Source organism: Schistocerca americana, chromosome 6, assembly GCF_021461395.2.
Source record: "Schistocerca americana isolate TAMUIC-IGC-003095 chromosome 6, iqSchAmer2.1, whole genome shotgun sequence".
Classification (NCBI taxonomy): Eukaryota; Metazoa; Arthropoda; class Insecta; order Orthoptera; family Acrididae; genus Schistocerca; species Schistocerca americana.
In genome coordinates this window covers 306,706,092-306,727,525 of record NC_060124.1, presented here as the reverse complement: position 1 = coordinate 306,727,525, position 21,434 = coordinate 306,706,092, and positions in this window count along the sequence as shown.

Genomic DNA, 21,434 nt, shown 5'->3' with positions numbered 1-21,434 from the left:
CCCCAGTCTCCTGATTATAGCGTTGATGTAAGTTCTCTGTCCGCCCTGATCGCCAGACGGTTTTGTTTGCTGAGAGTGCTCAAGCCTTGCTAAGATTATAGCGGTTATCTCGGTTGATAACATCATCCATGGTGCGAATTTCTATGGCGCCTCTAACTACACTGTCCCAGTATTTGGAAGTATGCATGAAGCTCCTGTTACGTTCGTACTCCATCGCATGATTCTCGGACAAACAGTGCTCTGCGACCGCGATTTGTTGGGATAAAAAAATGGTTCAAATGGCTCTGAGCACTATGGGATTCAACTGCTGAGGTCATTAGTCCCCTAGAACTTAGAACTAGTTAAACCTAACTAACCTAAGCACATCACAAACATCCATGCCCGAGGCAGGATTCGAACCTGCGACCGTAGCGGTCTTGCGGTTCCAGACTGCAGCGCCTTTAACAGCACAGCCACTTCGGCCGGCTTGTTGGGATACATCAGCTGAGTGTGCCTCTGGTGTTTTCGGCAATGATCTTCGACGCTGCGCACAGTCTGTCCAGTATGTGTTTGTACGCATTGACATGGAATCTGATATACGCCGGCCTTTCGCAAACGAGATCATTTTTGACGCTTCCCAATCAAGTTCGTATTTCATTGGACGGGCAAAAGACGGCTTTTACTCGGTGCTTCTTAAATATGTGTCCGATTTTTCCCTGTAGTGCGCCAGTGTACGGTAAAAAGGCAGTGGCTGCCACTTACGCCTTGATTTCTTCCGCCTCCACAGATTTTAATGTTGTTGTGAGTCGGAGAGCGCGCTTAATCCGCGATTCTGGGTATCATTTTTTCGGAAGAAAGTTCTGAAGTGTTCCTGTTCATGCGGCAGATTCTCTGCGTCTGAAATGATGCGTGCCCTATGTACTACTGTTTTTAGTAACCCATTCGTCTGCAGCAGCTATCTGCATGCAAATACAGATCTGCGTGCGTTTTCTTCCGATACACGTCGTGGTCCTGGGTACCATCATCTCTTCTCTTGACCATAACGTGCAGGAATGGTAATCTTCCTTCTGCTTCGGTCTCCATAGTGAATTTGATGTTGGGAGGTATGGAACTCAAATGTTTAAGAAAGTCAAGTATTTAATCCCTCCATGGGGCCAGATGACGTACGTTTCATTCACATAATGGAAAAAACACATAGGTTTTCACTTGTATGATGCCAGAGCTTCCTCCTCGAAGTACTCCATCTACAAATTCTCGCCCACAGTTGGAAGTGGGCTGCACATTCCGATTCCTTCCGCTTGTTCACAGTATTCTCCATTAAACAGAAGGTACTTGGAGCTCAGGATATGCCTAACAAGGTCGATGGTCTTCTCGTCAAATTTCTGACCAATAAGCTCTATTGACTCTGTTTCCCAGTGAATTACGAAATGGAGTCAAAACTCACCAGGATACCTGAGTCTTCCACCCTGAAGTTGTCGAGACGTTTTACAATATCTACAGAATTGCGGCTATGATGAGTGCCTTTTCCAACATAAAGGCTTAATATTTCCATCAGTATTTTTCCAACAATTATGTCGATGACCTAATGTTACTGACAATGGAGCTCAACGGCACCCAATCTTTGTGAACTTTAGAGTCCATAACGTCTTTGCAGTACAGCTCCTTGAGGTAACAATTTTTTGGCTGAATCCTGTGGTAAAACCGCTTCCTTGAGAAGAGCCCCAGTCTTCTTTCCCACTTTCATTGTGGACCCTGCGTTGATCTATCTGTAGGAGTCGCCATCTAGCCGTCTCTGCATCTTCTCAATGTAGTCCATTTGGGGAAGAAGAACAGTAGACTAGCATATGTCTGCAGGTAAGACAACAATCTCAGGGCACTCTCTCAAGTCCCGAATAGCCGCCCTCTCTCTTCTGGTAATGTTCGACTTCGTTGCCTTAGTTCTCGTCAGAGCGCGGCAGGTTTCGCGAAACACCTCTTTAGCTGCTTACCAACGATTTGGTAAAAATTCGTGAAAAAAATCAGTAGTAGTTCGTCCATTATGGGCTGAACAGCTGATACTACAGATTCATCCTCGTCCAGAGAGGAAAGTCTTCTAGCATCCGTGGAAGATGGTCTGTAAGGAGGATGTGATACTTGTGGGCGTTCAATTTTCCATCTATGAAAATGGGACTATGAGCTGATGGATCACTAATCCACTCCACACGTTTACACTCCATGGACGCTGACTTTCCATATGACGAAGTTAACGGGGATTATCGTAGCGCATGTTTCGGAGGTTTACCTGGCCATGATCGGTAAATGTGGCTTCATCACTAAACAAGATACATGATCTGGAGTATCCTGTCTTAATGCCCATGTACAGAAGTTAACACGATTCCATAATAGTTCCCGTGCAGGTCTCGATGGCGAGATATGTGACAGGAATGGACCCTATGTCGATGGAGGGTTCGTAGAACACTTGCCTGACTCATGCCACCTCCTCAGGCAATTGAATCAATTGCAACAGCAGCAAGAACATTAATTTCCCCCCTCTTCTGATGTCGCTTATTTCCTTCTGTTAGGTCGTCTACGCGTTACACAAACACTTTCAAGTGACTGCTTGAAGAGGCTGGTAAGTTACTGGCGAGATGGTTGACGGCTACTAGGATATCTTGCTGTGTACACCGTACAAGAGCAAACAACGTTTTTCCTACACTCCCCACATACAATGAGCATCTCGGCATTTTCTGCATTGGTAAATCCCATCGTCCACTCACGACCTACTGCTTGGACTGTCACACACTGACTACCAAGTCGCAATGTCCTCAAGGAAAACACAAGCACACTGTAAGTAAACATAACAGCACTCGTATCTAGGAACTACACGTATTGAATGGCACAAAAAAGTGTCGGTGTGGAAACTTTTCAAAATATGATATCTAGTAAACTACTTGTTCCAGAATCCTGCAACAAACACCACTGGCATTCTGATTTACCCTGCGTTCAGTTTGTTAATGACAATGAGCATTGTTCTCTTTAAAAGAATGTATGATTAGACAAAAATATACTATTTATTATTAAAATGTGCTGACCCCCTGGCTACCTATGCATTCTGTGAAAAGCGCACATCAGTAGTACTTCCCAGTTCCATAATATCTGCGGTATAAATTTTAGGTGATTCACTCTGTATAAAAACAGGTGCCTATATAGATGCAACCTTTCAAAGCAATCTGTGAGGAACTTTTGGGGGATACACGATTTTGAACAAACGAACATTTGCATCTATATAAATAAAGATATAAAGATTCTTATTGCTTTGAAATTTTGACACAGCGTTGCATTTGAACACGCTCGTGTTTTTATATACCTCACATATTATACATATGCATATACGTAATAATTATGGAAGTAATCTACATGAAAATCTTAAATCTCCAACAGTTCTTTACTGATTGCTTTGATATTTTGCCACAAAGTTGCATTCGACTACACCCGTATCTTCATATACCGGTAACTATTTCTTAAATATATATATAATACACAAATAAATGTGTATCACATAAAATGGATACGTTATTACCAAAAATTTCGAAAATTTATTGAGCTATCTGCTTCAAATTTCTACAAAGTACACTATGGACACTCGGACGGGCAAACGCTGTACTTTTTTAACCTATACTGTACATAAATATATATATACAATATATGATAATGAAACATGACTAGCAAACAGGAAAATTAAATTTATGGCTCATCGGCTTATAAATAGAATACTACTACAGAATCTAAATTTGCAGTAACAATAAACAAGGCCCATCGAGAGAGGGGAGAAGAAGAGATGGACAAAACAGTGTTAGGAAATGAACATAGCAAGCGGAAAGCAGGTGATGGACAGAGAGAGGTGGAGAGAGAGGTGGCAGAAGGAGATGGAGAGAGGGGGTTAAGGACAAGATGGACGAGAAAGAGACAGGAGGTGATGGACAGGGAATGGAGGGGGAAAGGGGGAGGAGGCGATGGAGAGGGATTAGATAGCAAAAGGTCGATGGAGAAAGGGTGAGAAGATGATGGAAAGAGAGAGGGGGAAAGAGAAATAGATGGACAAAGAGAGAGGAAGAAGCAGATAAGACAGAGACAAGGAGAGAAGCATGTTAGGATGTATCTCCAATTTCCCTACACATTAGAAACGTGTGCGCTCTCTTTTGTTTCTTTTCCATTTAACCAGACTGAGCCTCAGCAACGTGTTGTCTTGAACGGCTGGTGCTTGAGTTAGTTATGACATGGATGAAATCGAGGTGATATTTCAAGCTATTCGTTTGTTTCGTAACACAGATTCATGGTGGTCTAATATTGTAAGTCATCTCTTCGGCGCAATGCAGACTAAACTGTCAAGAGCCGAAAACAAATTTCAAACAATGATATGAAACTGACAACTGTTCCGAAATGTAGCATTGTCTTTCAAAACAAATTACATAAGTAGCTACGTGCCGAAAGGCTCTAACATAACGCTATATCCAGCAAATCAGTGAAGAGACTTTCAAATATGTTTTGTAGAAAATCACCTCATGTAATTCTATTTAGTAATATATCCTTATTCTTTTACACAAACAAATTACATGAATTCCAAATTACTTTATTGCTATTTTATTACAGAATCTTTTCCACACTTTATTATGTTCTTTCCTATGGCTGTATTCAGCACTATTGTGATCGTAAATCCATGGGTACTCTTCACTAGACCAAAATCCAATGAGACCGATGACCTCGCTCTTCCCCAAAATAACCCAACCCAACAAAAAATTAATATTGAACTTAGAAGCGCTTATAATTTTGGAAATTTGTGGTAAGGTCTTATGGGACCAAACTGTGGAGTTCATCGGTCCCTAAAGTTACGCACTACTTAACCTAACTTAAACAAACTTACGCTAAGGACAACACACATACCCAAGCCCGAGGAAGAACTCGGATCTCCGACGGGGGAGCCACGCATGTCTTGACAGGACGCCTAGTCCGCGCGGCTAACCCACTCTGCGTTTCTAATTTTCCTAGGTACGAAGACAATCGCATAGCTAAAGTAGAAAAGTTCATGAAATATAAGTATCACAGGCGTGGTGCGTGGCAAAATGTGGAGCAGGCTGCATTCAATTGGCAGTGGCGTGGCTTGTCATGCTACAGTCTGGAACCGCGCGACAGCTACGGTCGCAGGTTCGAATCCTGCCTCGGACATGGATGTGTGTGACTTCCTTAGTTTAGTTAGGTTTAAGTACTTCTAAGTTCTAGTCCCATAGTACTCAGAGCCATATGAACCATTTTTTGGCTTGTCACACGACTCAGCTTGATTGCATAGTCCGGTAGGTTCTTCTCTATTATAATCAGATTTAAATTACTTTGTGATTGACGTTCGGAAACATGGAAAATGGCTAAACGAGAAAATGAAAGAGTATTAATATTTTAAAGAAGAATTATGAGGAAGATTTGGGGACTGATCATTTAGGAGAATGGGGAGAAGGGTAAATGAGTAAATCTACCTCTTGATGCAACAACCGACAATCGTATAGAAGCTGAAGAGCAAAAGAACGCACTAGGTTGGCCATGCAGCAGTAAGAAAGAACAAAGATGAAGAAAACACTTGAGGGGAAACCAAACAGCTGAGGCTCCATAGGAGGACCAAGGCAGCGCTGGATGGAAACGTGGCAAAGAAGCTGGGGCCTTGGGGACTAAAATCACCTGGAGGAACGGAGCACAAAACAGATGGGAAAGGAGGTAGTCTGTGGTAGCAGCATATCGTCTGCTGGGCCTGTGATGACTGAATACGTTTGTGTGTTTGGCGTCTCAGCGAGTCGAGTGGTAGGAACCAGCCGCCATCAATCGTATTGCTTTCTCGAGTGCCATGAGCTTACTGTGTTGCAAGTTTTGCAGATACGTGCCGCTTTTTCTAGCATGGCTAGCTGCACGTCAGCAACACTGCCCTCGCCTCTTCGGTTTGTCAGTCACAAAATAATTTTTAAGCGAGTATAGACCGTCTGTGCGCTCCATCTGAAGCTGTAACACAGGTGCATACCCTTCGTCACGCCGCGTGTCACTCCACTTGCCGCGTCTCTCCGATGGTTGACTTAGATAGGCAACTTGGACACAGTGACCACTTTAACTGTTCAGTAATGCTTTTTTTATTGCGTGGTTGCTTGGCCACCACAGCGTACGTTATGGCTGGCATAAGGCAATTCCGCAACAAGTATTACGATGAGAAGCGGCAGGGAGAGGCAGTTATTCCATGTGGCGTTCACTTTTGGCGTTACTTGTCACCAGAGTAGACAAAGGCAGCAGCCCGTGGTGTGGGTCAGAGATAGAGGGCACACTGCCGACGCCCCGTCCCTGTTCGCAGAGAACGCTCCACGCAGCATTCTGACTTGCAAAACCACTACAATCCATTACAACGTCTGGCTTCATTCGAACTATAACAAAACTGATCTGTTCTTCGGTTTCGCAAAGGAGGGTGTGAGTTCTGTGTGAGAAAAATTTTTTTGCCCTAGGAGCTGGTGTGGCAACTGGTGTCACGTGCCACGCGCTGGTTACAACTCTGTTCACTCCATGTTCGAGTGGAACAGGAAAGAAAATGGTTAGTAATGGCACTACGTGCATGCAGTTTACAGTGCCCTGCTGACGTTGTACTTCGATGTATATTTACGTAGATGTAGATCCAGCGCCGACACTTTGTCAGACCAGGTCTTTCCACTTTTCCCGCAGTGCACTCCAGTTGTAATTAATTCTGTCTACAGAACCGCAACACCTCATTAACAGCTCCTCGACGTTTTTCCACTTTCTTCTGGGGGTACAGTCAATTAAGCAGATGGTGCAGGGAGCAGTGTGTGAGAGAGTGTGTGTGTGTGTTGAGAAGGAGTGCAGCGCTCGCGTTGGAGAGGAGCGAGCTAGGCGCCTGCGGCTTGTCTATTAAGGCGGGGGCGGCAAGGCCATTAGCCGACCCCAGGTGCGCCGCTAAAAGGCGAAAGCGCCCCGAATGAAAGAGCTGCGAGGGACGCCGGTTTAGGCGTTGCAGCGCGTCAAAGCTTGCTGCCCGTCCGCTCATTACCAGAGCAGCTGCAGCCCGGAGGGGCTGCACTGGACCAGCCCCCGCAATCCCCCCCTCCGTCATTAGAGCAGCAGGCGGGAAGTACGGGGAAGTACCTAACAGGTGGCTCTGGTTTGAAGGGCTGCTGATGGCGCTCAAGCGATTCTCTTTGCTGGCCAGGTCTGCCAACAGTATGGGAATCAAGTATGCACCAACACTAGGAAACATCTCGAAGAAAACGACGATTAACACAAATCGGACATGTTGTTGTGGTCTTAAGTCTGAAGACTGGGCCGCGCGGTGTGGCAGCACTGTTTGAGGCACCATGTCACGGATTGCGCGGCTCCTATCGCCGGAGGTTCGAGTCCTCCACATAAGTTGGTTTAATTAGTGTGTAAGTCTACGGACAGATGACCTCAGCAGTTTGGTCCCTTAGGAATTCACACATAACTTTTGTTTCTGAAGACTGTTTAGACGCGGCTCTACATGCTACTGTATCCTGTGCTCTTCATCTCCGAATAACTACTGCAAATTAAATCGTTCTGAATCTGCTTATTGTAATCAACTGGTCTTCCTCTACGATTTTTACCCCCCCCCCCCCCCCTCAAACTTCCTTCCAATACTAGATTCGTTACCCCTAGTGTCTCAGAATGTGTACTATCAAATGGCTCCATCTTCTAGTCAGGATGCGCCACAATTCCTCCCCAATTCTATTGAGTATTTTCTCAATAGTTACATGATCTACTCATCTAATCTCTAACATTGCTCTGTGGTCCCATGTTTCAAAAACTTCTATTCTCTTCACTGTCTATTCACTCTCTAAATTCGGTGATTTTATTGCGAGCTTACATCGCTGGTGACGTGCACCCGCTCTTTCGGTCTGTTAATACAGATCACTGTCTATATTCAATGTCTCGGGACTTGTGAGGAAAACCACTTCATTCTGAAGCAATACCGTATCTCTAGTTCTAAAGCATGTATAGTTTTTAACATGGATCTTGTTAGCGATACTTCTATGCGCCGGTAGAACCAGACTGCTTGTCACGGTCACATAGTTATTGCGATCGCGTTTTTTAAATAGCTGGTCGCTTATAAAACTATTATGTCTCTCTTCCTAGGACACAACCAGTACCACTCGCAAGAAAAATAAGATATATCCATCCATCTCGAATTTTTGTTCAGTACTGTTTGGCGTCACCAGCATTCAATTTTTGGTGAAGTATTACACTTAGAGCAGCATGTGTGATAGATTCACTGTGATCAGAGCGTTTATAAAGTGCGTACGTGTGTTACAACGTGTGCAAAGAAAATTACTATGTCGCGTCGTAGAGAAGGTATGGATTTGACGTGGAAAACTGAATAGCCATCAGGGGAATGAAACATTTTTAATGTGGGATACAATAGTACAGATATTATTTCCAGAGGCGCAGCCATCAGGAGGGGCTATTTCTGATACTTGTCGAATGTCATCAGATTGAGGCTGCAATCGTAATCTTTAAGTACAGTAATAAAATGTGCGTGGGTGGTTTCCTAGAACAATTCTGTCACCGGAACGATTGACATTTTCGGCTTACGGTGAGAGTCGTCTAACTGTAGAATTGGGTTGGGGTACAGGAATGTAGCTGACCTAACCCTGTCGCCCTCTAGGCAGATGAATAGCGAACTAGTACTCAGTATGTGTTGGGCAGCCTTCGTGATCCTGTCTCTGTGGAGATTTGACAAGCTTCTATATGGACATGTGTTTAAGCTGGACCATTATTCTCTTCCAAATAAATTGTCCAGTTAATTGTTTCTACATATTTCCCATCTTTACATGGTGAAAGACAGATGGAAGACACGTTTGTTGGTTCTCTAGACATGAGAAACACGTTAGTTGACTTTGTAAAGTAGGTGGATGACTTGGAATCTGTTATATCACTTAAATCGGTATTCGCGAGTGGAACTACCAGTATCCTTTATTTTTTTCCAGTTCTCACCTAAAGGTCTTTGTAGACGAAATAAGTTTTTAGTTACTGAGGGGTTTGCAGCACATTCCACCTCACTACACCTCGCTAAAGTTTCTTGTTTCTAGAAAAATAATTTCCTCTCTTTATCTTCGGAATTATACTGTGCATGCGATATTGCTATGCAGTTGATATTGCTATGTGCTTAATATCGAGAACTATTCTGGCAAATCTTGCGAAAATATATGAGTTCTTGTAATCCCAGAGTACTGAGATGTGTGTGGAAAGCATGGCAGTAGCAAACAAGCAAGCAGATCAGGGCCAGAAACACTAACGCCTTTGTGCCGATGGGAACCAGCCCAGATTTTGTACAACGGTTTGGACAGTGATTGCTGTCTGTGGATCTGATCACACGTTGTGCTAGCATGTGAACAGGGCATTTGACTCATGACCATTGGATGCAGTGGGCTAGAATGTGAGCAGGGCATTTGAGTCGTGACCATTGGATGCCGTGGATGATCTACCGGCCTCACAGGAAACATCTAGTGTTGTGAGGATTATATGCAGTTAATGTGCTTTTTTTTTTAGATATGTCTGTCTTCGTGGTATTTGTACATGAGTCTGGTGGTCGATAGCTACATGCAGGACGCAAAAGTTATGATTTTGTATGGTGCAGGATATGATTTGTGTATTTAGTACATCAACATGGTATGTGGTGATATAGCCCAGTTGGAGATCGGTTTCATGCTGAAATACACAAGAATTCCTCGACAGTACCAGAGCAGTGTAATTGAGGAAGTGTCTTTGGCAATACTTTACGTAATTTATTATCTGTAGAGGACTTCTGCAGAGTTTAAGTGTCAGTGCACTATGACTGCTGTATGTTTTTTTCTTTCCTTTCGATCTGTACAAAATAGTTTATCCGCTGAAAGTCTCGTCTGCAGAAAAGGGAGGACAGCGCTCCAACACCAGAAGCAGCAGCAGTTTGGCAGGTAAATTCAGGAAGGACTATTCAAAATCCTCTATTTCCAAGATATCCTTCGTGTGGGGCATAGGAGCCTCTACACACTAGTTCGAACAAGTGCGGAGCAAGTTATCTTCAGAAAGTGCTGTGACGTCTGAGTGTAACATGATATCTTCTTTGTTCGAGTGTTCAGAGACATGTCCAAGGAGACCATCCATCTCTTGCAAAATGCTGTCCCTCACCCCATCATTGTGGTTTTAGAGCATCTCCAGACCAGCAGCTGTAAGATATCGAAAATTCACCGAAAATTCCAGCCATTTTTCTCGTCTGTAGGACAGTCTTCGAATTCTGTTTGTGAAATTGTCCTGATTTTCCCCTCTGTGCTTAGACAGTGCTTCGAGAAGTGAGGAAAACAATGTTCCTGACTCCAGCAGCAGCAAATATAACACTAAGCCCACTCACCATTTCAGAAAAGTGATGAACACCCCAGCAGCTGTAGGATTTAGAATTTTTTCTCTCTCTCTGGCAGTGACTTCAGACAAGTCATGAGCTTGCCGTTTAGAGTTACAGAGGCATTTATTTTGACTTCCAAATATCATTGTTTTGGCGTGTAAAATCAGATATTGCAGCTGATATTGGTTTCAGGATGTTTCCCACAAAAGCGTGTGGAGTGTCTCAGGGAGGTTTCACAATATACAGCGATCATTTTAGAGTCCATTTTCGAGTGTGGCGGTATACATCACAAAATTATACACTTTTATTAGACGTTTTTGCAAGTAACAATACTGGTCAATAATTACATACTCGTATAGAGTTCATGAGATTTAGTGGAATTTGAGTGCATGACTTCAGAAATAACTTACAACACTGAAAAGTGAATATATGAACATGGCTGACTTTGGAATTGAAAGTTCGAACACGCATGTGTGTTTTAAGGGATCATAATAAGCTTGAAGAGTGAGTGTGTTACAGGAAGTAAACATTACAAGTTTTATATGTGAAGGTTGGTTGGTTGGTTGGGTGATTCGGGGGAGGAGGCCAACCAGCGAGGTCATCGCTCCCATCAGATTATGGTATGATAGAGAAGGAAGTTGGCTGTGCCCTTTAAAAGGAACCAGCCCGGCATTTGTCAGAAGCAACTGATGGAAATCACGGAAAACCGAAATCAGGATGGCCGGACGCGAGTTTGAACTGTACTTCCCCCGAAAGCGAGTCCAGTGTGCTAACCACTGCACTTATATAGCATGAGGTTCGAGAGAGTTCACCAGTTCAAATACTTTGTTTACTGGCAACAACAGCTTAGAAACGGGCAACAGTGACAGAGTGGCAATTGCATGTACTCCCTCAGAGAGACATTCAAACCACAATATCAGCGAATACTAAGAACAGAATATATAACACAGTGGTTTGCCCAGCTGTCAGAAACTGGAACATGACAAAATGTGAATAGGGAAAGCTATTAATATTTTAGACAAAAGTAATGAGGAAGATACAGAGACCAATCTTAGATAAAGTAGAATGGAGAAGGAGGAAGAATGAGGGAATCTACCTCTTGATGCAAGAATTAACAGTACTACAGAAGCTGAAGACCAAAAGAATCCAGTGGACAGGATATATAGTCCATGTGCCAGAAGAAAGACGGGTGAAGAAAGCATTTGTTGGAAAACCAAACATTAGATGCCCCCTAGGACGACCAAGGCAGCGTTGGGTGGGCGACCTGGCAATGGACCTAGCAGCCCTGAGAACTGAAAACACCTGCGGGGACTGAACACAAAACAGAAAAGAATGTAGGCAGTTTGTTGAAGCAACACGTGATCTGCAGGGCCTGTGACTGTTGAATACGCATTTGTCGACGTATGATATGCACCCAAAGTATTCCACAAAATCATCGTAACCACACTGTCCACTACCATTCCTGAAGTACAGCTGAAAATGTAAGACTACTATTTCAACCCAAATTAATTTTGTACTCTCTTTACAAAATCGGACAAATTCAGAATATGACATCAAGCAAGAGGAACTTTATCCTCCAAAATGTCATTACTGTCCATAATTCGTCGCATATAAGTGCAATGGTTAGCTCACTAGACTCGCTTTCGGGGGAAGTACAGTTCAAACATGTGTCCGACCATCCTGATTTCGGTTTTCCATTATTTCCCTCAATTGCTTCTGGCAAATGCTGGGCTGGTTCCTTTGAAAGGGCACGGCCGACTTTCTTCCCGATCATTCCATAATCTGATGGGACCGATGACCTCGCTGGTTGGTCTCCTCCCCCGAATCACCCAACCAACCAATCAACCTTCACATATAAAACTTGTAATCTTTACTTCCTTTAACACACTCACTCTTCAAGCTTATTATGATCCCTTAAAACACACATGCGTGTTCGAACTTTCAACTCCCAAGTCAGCCACGTTCATATATTCACTTTTCAATGTTGTAAGTTATTTCTGAAGTCATGCATTCAAATTGCACTAAATCCCATAAACTCTATACGAGTATATAACTAATGACCAGTATTGTTACTTGCAAAAACGTCTAATAAAAGTGTGTAATGTTGTGTGCTCTCAGTACAGGTTGTGATTCCATATAGTAAAATATGCCAAAACTGAAAACCACTGCAGAGAAGATGATTTCAAGAATCAGGATAAAAACTAATTATTACTGAAGCAATTAGGAAAACCCATGTTATACACCACAACAGGATCGTCCAGGTATAAGTGGTTTGATGTGTATGAATTTGTCAGGTTCTAATAGGACTGGAACACTGAATATGTATCTTTACAGTTCATCTATTCCAGGAATTGAGAATGTCGACCATTTCTGCCTCTTATCGGCATTCATTCTAGCAGGACATCACTTCCAGGGATTCAAAGATTTTAGAGAATGTTTTGATTTCAGTGATACAAATGTGACAAAGTCATGTAGGAGGCAGACTAGTTTGCGAATGTTTGTTTCATTTGCAGTTTGAAACGCTATGCCTACATGCAGTAGTCACTCCTGAGTGTCCAATGATTGACAAATTCCGAAACGCGTGATATGAGCAATAAAGTAATTCCTTGCATGGTGTCTGACTTTCACTACTGTGACCCACATTTCGTAGATACAGGACTGATTGTTTTAATTTCAAGTCTGACGTCGGATAACAAATGACAAGAAATTACTTTTGTTTTACTGTGAAACTTTCCTTTTTGCCAGATTTCATGATTCTAGGCCAGTTGGAAGTACCCTTGTGATGACTGAGGTTGCACCTATCAAAATATGTTAAATAAATTGTAAGGTGGCAGAATAAATGAAGACCAATTTCGCACCTTACATAAGAGTTCATACGTCGTAACAGGAAAGTTAATATGACATCTAATTTATTTCGGTGGTAAGGAGCAGATTTGCTGTTAAGTATGTAACGAAAAAGGGATGATACTCGATCGACGGTACTAACACACCACTCCTATATAATGCATTCCAATGAGCAGAGGGTGAAACAAGCAGCGAGAGGGAACATTTTGTGTGGAAGCCAGCATGGTCAGAGGATGCAGCCCAGGAGGCACTACAGAAAGCTCTTAAAGAAGCACGTCCCGCAGCGAGTCAGTGAGCGGACAGGTGACACATACTGCAGGGAGAGTAACGGACCACCAGAAGAAGGACAGAAACAAGCTTTATAAACCTGCATTTCGGAATGCCAGAGGGATACATACAAAACTAGTGATGCATTTGATCACGTGAACTCATAAGTTGTGGCTTGTAAAGGATAACAACGGCGTCACAGTTTCTGCCGTAATGCATCGCTTGTAATACTATGTTCAGAGCAGGGGTTGCCTGCACTGGCGCCTGTATGCTGCCATAAACATACCAATATCACCACGCCACGCTCTACCTTCAGTGTACAAATGTCTCCTAGTCTGGTCTGCTGAACTGCTCTCACACTGGAACGTAATTCACATACATTGCCACATTAAAACATGTTTTCTTGTGGTTGTTACATTTGCCGTCATCTAGTCGACATGCCAGCCGGCAGTAATGAAAAAAACTAGATATTTTTTTTAATTTTGGGCGAATTTCACAAAAATGTAACTGCAGTTGTGACATTGTATGCTGAGACTAACATACTGAGGAAATTTATGTGAAATGTATTCCAGATTTTCTCTCAGTTGTTCTGCCACTAATGCTGCTGAGTCGGGAGGTCGGTAAAAGGAGCAAATTATTAAGCTAGCTCGGTTTTTGAGTGTAACCTCCACCCATAGTAGTTCACAGGAACTATCCACTTCTATTTCACAACAAGATAAACTACTACTAACAGTGACAAACACGCCACCACCGGTTGCATGCAGTCTATCCTTTCTAAACACCATCTGTGTCTTTGTGAAAATTTCGGCAGAATTTATTTCTGGCTTCAACCAGCTTTCCGTACCTATAACGATTTTAGCTTCGGTGCTTTCTATCAGCGCTTAAAGTTCCGATACTTTACCAACGCAGCTTCGACAGTTTACAATTACAATACCGACTGCTGCTTGGTCCCCGCATGTCCTGACTTTACCCCGCACCCTTTGAGGCTGTTGCCCTTTCTGTACTTGCCCGAGGCCATCTAACCTAAAAAACCGCCCAGTCCATGCCACACAACCGCTGCTACCCGTGTAGCCGCCTGCTGCGTGTAGTGGACTCCTGACCTATCCAGCGGAACCCGAAAACCCACGACCTTATGGCGCAAGTCGAGGAATCAGCAGCCCACACGGTCGCAGGAATCGTCTCAGCCTCTGATTCAAACCCTCCACTCGGCTCTCTACCAAATGTCCGCAGTCAGTCCTGTCGACGATGCTGCAAATGGTGAGCTCTGCTTTCATCCCGCTAGCGAGACTGGCAGTCTTCACCAAATCAGATAGCCGCCAGAAGCCAGAGAGGATTTACTCTGATCCATAGGCGACACACATCATTGGTGCCGACATGAGCAACCACCTGCAGCTGGGTGCACCCTGTACCCTTCATGGTATCCGGAAGGACCCTTTCCACATCTGGAATGATTCCCCCCCCCCCCCCGGTATGCACATGGAGTGCACATTGGTTTTCTTCCCCTCCCTTGCAGCCATATCCATAAGGCGCGCCATTACGCGCCTGACGTTGGAGCTCCCAAATACCAATAAGCCCACCCTCTGCGACCGCCTGGATCTTGCAGACTGAGGTGCAATCTCTGGAACAGGACAAGCAGCCATGTCCGGCTGAAGATCAGTATCAGCCAGAGACAGATCCTCAAACTGGTTCGTCAGACAAAATGGAGAGGCCTTTCGTTCAGCCCTCCGGAATGTCTTTCGCCCCCTGCCACACCTCGAGACGAGCTCCGATCGGGGGATGCGTGGGAGCCAGCCGGTGTGACTGAGCGATTCTAGGTGCTTCAGTCTGGAACCGCGCGACCGCTACGGTGGCAGGTTCGAATCCTGCCTCGGGCATGGATGTGTGTGATGTCCTTAAGTTAGATAGGTTTAAGTAGTTCTAAGTTCTAGGGGATTGATGACCTCAGATGTTAAGTCCCATAGTACTCAGAGCCATTTGAACCACTTTTGATGCGTGGGACGAGCTGGCAGTCCCTGACAAACCCCCGTCCAGGCCCCCACAGTGATGCCCATTGACAACAGCCTCAAGCTGTGTGACTGAAGCCAACACTGCCTGAAGCTGGGAGCGAAGGGGTGCCAACTCAGCCCACATCCGAACACAGCAGTCGCAGTCCATGCTAAATACTGTTGTGCAAAGAACATCAAACCTATCTACAGAGAGCACAAACAATTCGACACATAATTTAAATGGTTATTAAAATACAAGACTGCCTAGTAAATGCAGGAATGCTGCTACTTGCGCACTGCTGACGCACTGCTCGGCTGCAGATGGCTAACTGTTTACGGATGAGGCTTCTTTTACAAATCATGGTAATGTGAATCTGTGGAACATGCTCTACTGTTCCGTGCAAAATCCCAACTGGACTCGCTAAGTTGCGACAGTGGAGTGTCAATGTTTGATGTGGTATGATTGCTAACTGTATTGTAGGTCCCTATTTTTACCGTGGAACAATAAATGGACAACGATATGCATCATTTCTTCAGCACACACTAGAGCTCGTCATAGAAGATCTAGGACTGGAAACTCATCTATCACTGTGCTTCCAACATACATATAAGCAAATCTGGTCCTTACCACAGAAGTAAATGAGATGTCACATTCACTTTCCTGTTACTATGTATGAACTCTTATGTAAGGTGCGAAATTGGTCTTCATTTATTCTGCCACCTTACAATTTATTTAACATATTTTGATAGGTGCAACCTCAGTCATCACAAGGGTACTTCCAACTGGCCTAGAATCATAAAATCTGGCAAAAAGGAAAGTTTCACAGTAAAACAAAAGTAAAAAAATACGAAAACTATAAATTTGTGATTATATCACATGAAAAAATATTTCTTGTCATTTGTTGTCCGACGTCAGACTTGAAATTAAAACCATCAGTCCTTCTGTATTTACGCAGTGTGGGTCACAGTGGTGAAAGTCAGACACCTGGCAAGGAATTACTTTATTGCTCATATCACGCGTTTCGGAATTTGTCAATCACTGGATACCCAGGAGTGATTACTGCATGTAGGTATAGCGTTTCAAGCTGCAAATGAAACAAACATTCGCAGACTAGTCTGCCTCCTACAAATCTTTGTCACATTTATATCACTGAAATCAAAACATTCTCTAAAATCCTTGAATCCCTGGGAGTGATGTCTTGCTAGTATCAATGCCGGTAAAAGGCAAAAATGGTCGACATTCTCATTTCCTGGAATGGATGAACTGTAAAGATACATATTCAGTGTTCCAGTGTCCCGCATACAATGCAAAAGTTGCCAGAGACGTTCTACATGCGACATTTCCAAATAGGTGGATGGGGCGGGGAGGTACTGTGCGATGGCCTGCACGGTCCCCCGTCTTGATGACATTAGAGTTCTTCCTCTGGGGCGCAGTGAGAAACAGAGAACCACCAAGAACAGTAGTACGCAACATCGTATTACAGCAGCGTGTGCGGCAATATCTGTAGAAACTCAACAATCTGTGCAACACTTTCTCGTTACCCTTCTGCAAATGTGTATTGATTCAAATTGAGGGCACTTCGAATATATGTTGACGTGAAAGGTTTCATTGGCCAAAATGTGGGTGTGTTTTCTATGCTGGGTGTAATGCACAAGAATACAGTTTCTGTGGGCGACAGAGCACTAGCTAATGTGTTTAGGAAAGTGATTTCAAGTGTGTTATTTTTAATTGTAGCTCTAGTTGTCATTTCGCTAGAATAAACATACATTTACAATTTGAAAAACGAAACTTTTCATTCGACGTGTTACTTGTTTATTTTTGTGGGTTGTGCATACCTACCCATTGTGTGAGACCCTGACACAGGCAGCGTGAGGTGCACGATTTAGTCTCAAGACGTGCGCTAGCTATGCGCTTCATTTATTTCAAGTGTCAACTTCACTTCGCAATTTCTCGGGATGTATTAGACTTATTGCCATGCAACCAACGCAATTCTTTCTGTGATTTTTCATTCTATTGATTCCATATGAAATAATAGGGGGTGTCTATTTAAAAATACAGACGTTTCTGTTAAAAATAATATTTGTTTACGTATTAAATCTTCGCATGGTATTTGGTTTCCTAAGCCCCTGTCGTACGTTCATTCCGGTGAAAACCGTTTTTGAATATCTACTGTTGTTCCAGAGATATTTGAGGTGGCAGAGTTAAGTGAGACATCCCGTATATATTGTTTTCAAAACACCATAGATGATCCACAGACCCCAAAAGCACTCTAACAGAGCTTCAACAGAGTAGCAAAGTTACATATTCGCAGCACACGACTTATAGCAAGAGTATAAATAATTTATAATACAGGAGAGAATGATAAGTTTGTATCTACAAAACTGTGGTTTGAAAAGATATTACTCGATTCTATAATCAACTCTCATTTCACGAAAAGGGAAAACACTATGAATCATCGTTCCTATGTGTAAAAGGATACCATTGAAAATGCTGTGCACGACCGATCCCAAGGTAACTGCAGGACTATTTAGAATACCTATAAGAGTATATTATTAGACACCACAGCAAGTAACTGAAAAGTCTCACCCATGATCTTCAAAGTCGTAGAAGCTCGGAAACAGTTAGCATTCTCCCAGACAAGCGAGAAGCAGAATAGACCAGACGGTATCCCAAACGGGAAACTAGGAACGCCGGCCGGGGTGGCCGAGAGGTTCTAGGCGTTGCGGTCTGGAGCCGCGCGACCGCTGCGGTCGCAGGTTCCAATCCTGCCTCAGACATGAATGTGTGTGATGTCCTTAGGTTAGTTAGGTTTAAGTACTTCTTAGTTCTAGGGGACTGATGACCTCAGAAGTTAAGTCCCATAGTGCTCAGAGCCATTTGAACCATTTGAAACCAGGAACGGAATGGCGAAATCTCATTTGAAACTACATCACCTTGTGGTTCCACACCCGAAAACATTTCCCATTCACTAATTGCCTAAACTGACGTCCAAAGGTACAAAATGTGTCAGTGAAGTCACAAAGAGTTACCTCAAAGAACTCGTTTCGACTAATCGAAGCTGACTATAGGACAAACACGCAAAGCATTGCGAAGATAATCTCACGAGTTGTGAAAAGTAAAAATATTGTGGGCGAAAAATAAAACTGTAACTTCCAAGGCGCACGTAAAAAACTGAATGGAGTTGTAAAGTAGGGAAATGCCCGTATGCACAACGGTAATTACATATAATAACATCGTTTTATGAGTTTAAACTCAAGATATACAGTTACATTGAAAACTAAGATCTGCAACAGTATAAAATGGAGACCGCAGAGGAATGTGATCATAAAAACATTCTAAAAATTCCATTTTTGTCATCAAGTGTTCGAAATGACCAGTGTCTATGCAACATGTTTACAGTATCTGACAGACTTCGACACAGACTGATATCGGTGAACATGTTCCAACAACAATGTATTGTCTTAAATTTCCTTGGGTCATTGGAACTGATGCATAAGATTCATCTTTGAATTTTCACAAGGGAAATAAGTCCAGTAGTGTCGAATAAGGTAAAGGTGCAGGCCAACTGATAATGCTATCACATCCTATCCAGAGACTAGGAAATTCCTTGATGAGCGTTTCACTAGCTACGAGCAACTAGTGAGCTGCGCATCCATCGCGCTGGTACCACATACTCGTATTTCAAGTGATACTTGCTCTAAGAGAGCACTGGAACTTCTATTAGAAACTGTGCATGTCTTTTACCTATTAAGGTTTCTTCAACGAAGTAAGGACCAATCAAGTAGTGTCTTATTATCCCGTTCCAAACGTTCACATTTCACTGCCTCCTGATGTTCAAGCTGTCTCGGCCAGTGATTATTCTCGGCGGCTCAACAATACATATTACTTATATACATCGTCCCATAATTCGTAAAGGTGAAGGGAATCCTTTAAAGAAAGAACATATTCTACATCTAAATCTACATTTATACTCCGCAAGCTACCCAACGGCGTGTGGCGGAGGGCACTTGACGTGCCACTGTCATTACCTCCCTTTTCTGTTCCAGTCGCGTATGGTTCGCGGGAAGAACGACTGCCGGAAAGCCTCCGCGCGCTCTCGAATCTCTCTAATTTTACATTCGTGATCTCCTCGGGAGGTATAAGTAGGGGGAAGCAAAATATTCGATACCTCATCCAGAAACGCACCCTCTCGAAACCTTGACATCAAGCTACACCGCGATGCAGAACGCCTGTCTTGCAGAGTTTGCCACTTGAGTTTGCTAAACATCTCCGTAACGCTATCACGCTTACCAAATAACTCTGTGACGAAACGCGCCGCTCTTCTTTGGATCTTTTCTATCTCCTCTGTCAACCCGACCTGGTACGGATACCACACTGATGAGCAATACTCAAGTATAGGTCGAACGAGTGTTTTGTAAGCCACCTCCTTTGTTGATGGACTACGTTTTCTAAGGACTCTCCCAATGAATCTCAACCTGGCACCCGCATTACCAACAATTAATTTTATATGATTATTCCGCTTCAAATTGCTCCGTACGCATACTCCCAGCTATTTTACAGAATTAACTGCTACCAGTGTTTTTTCTGCTATCATATAATCATACAATAAAGCATCCTTCTTTCTATGTATTCGCAATACATTATATTTGTCTATGTTAAGGGTCAGTTGCCACTCCCTGCACCAAGTGCCTATCCGCTGCAGATCTTCCTTCATTTCGCTACAATTTTCTAAAGCTGCAACTTCTCTGTATACTACAGCATCATCCGCGAAAAGCCGCATGGAACTTCCGACACTTATCTACTAGGTCATTTATATATATTGTGATGTGATGTGATGCCTTATCAGAATTGAGCGACAGAATTCCACACGTCTGCTGCATCACCTTTGGTTAATCTGTAGGTGAAGGGACACACATTACGGATGGAAGCTGTTTGCGCGCAATATGCGAACAATGTTGGACTGATTTTTCCAGAGGTATACCTCTTTATCTGAGGTACATCTGGTTTATGAGCAACAGCGGCCAGAACATTTATTTCGTTCACTGGCCTTGTTGCAGGCTTCTTCGTTACTCTCTTTGTTGTATTCCAGTACCATTCCAGTATGCCCGCATCTCGTGGTCGTGCGGTAGCGTTCTCGCTTCCCACGCCCGGGTTCCCGGGTTCGATTCCCGGTGGGGTCAGGGATTTTCTCTGCCTTGTGATGGCTGGGTGTTGTGTGCTGTCCTTAGGTTAGTTAGGTTTAAGTTGTTCTAAGTTCAAGGGACTGATGACCATAGATGTTAAGTCCCATAGTGCTCAGAGCCATTTTTGAACCATTCCAGTAACTTTTTCTTCCTAATTTGTCGAATTTTCATTCTTATTGGAGACCATCTACTCCAACATCTGTCGGGACACTTTTGTGTCTACAGTTCAACAGTTCGAGTCATGTTCCTTTTTCATTCTGTGTAAAGAAGAAGCACATTTAGTTTCTCTTGGATTGTGGTAGCCAATTTGGTTTTTGAGGCTAACCTCACTCGATACACCTGAACGACACAGACAGAATGAAAGACCCATTTCTCTCTGCCCCTTTTATGCTAGTACAGGAGCAGTACCGTGTTCTTATCTGATGTGACTTATTTCCATATTTGGGTATGAAATCACGACTTTCCGCATAAGACAGCAAATCGTTTCTTCTTCAAAACAAGTAAATCCTTAGTTCTACAAGACTAGTAATCGTATTTTGTAAAACAAATCTTCGTTGAATACACCTTCTTTAAAACTACTATATGAGTAGCAGAAATGACCACATTTCCATATGAAAAATTGAAATTGATACCGATATGTCTATAATTAGTATAACTATGAAAAGAGGCTATACATTGTTTAATAAGAACTTTCTCACAGTTAATTCAGCCATAATCAGAATTACCGTGTACGGATCCAGAAGTATAAGAGGTGAACAGCTTAGCTGATTTGT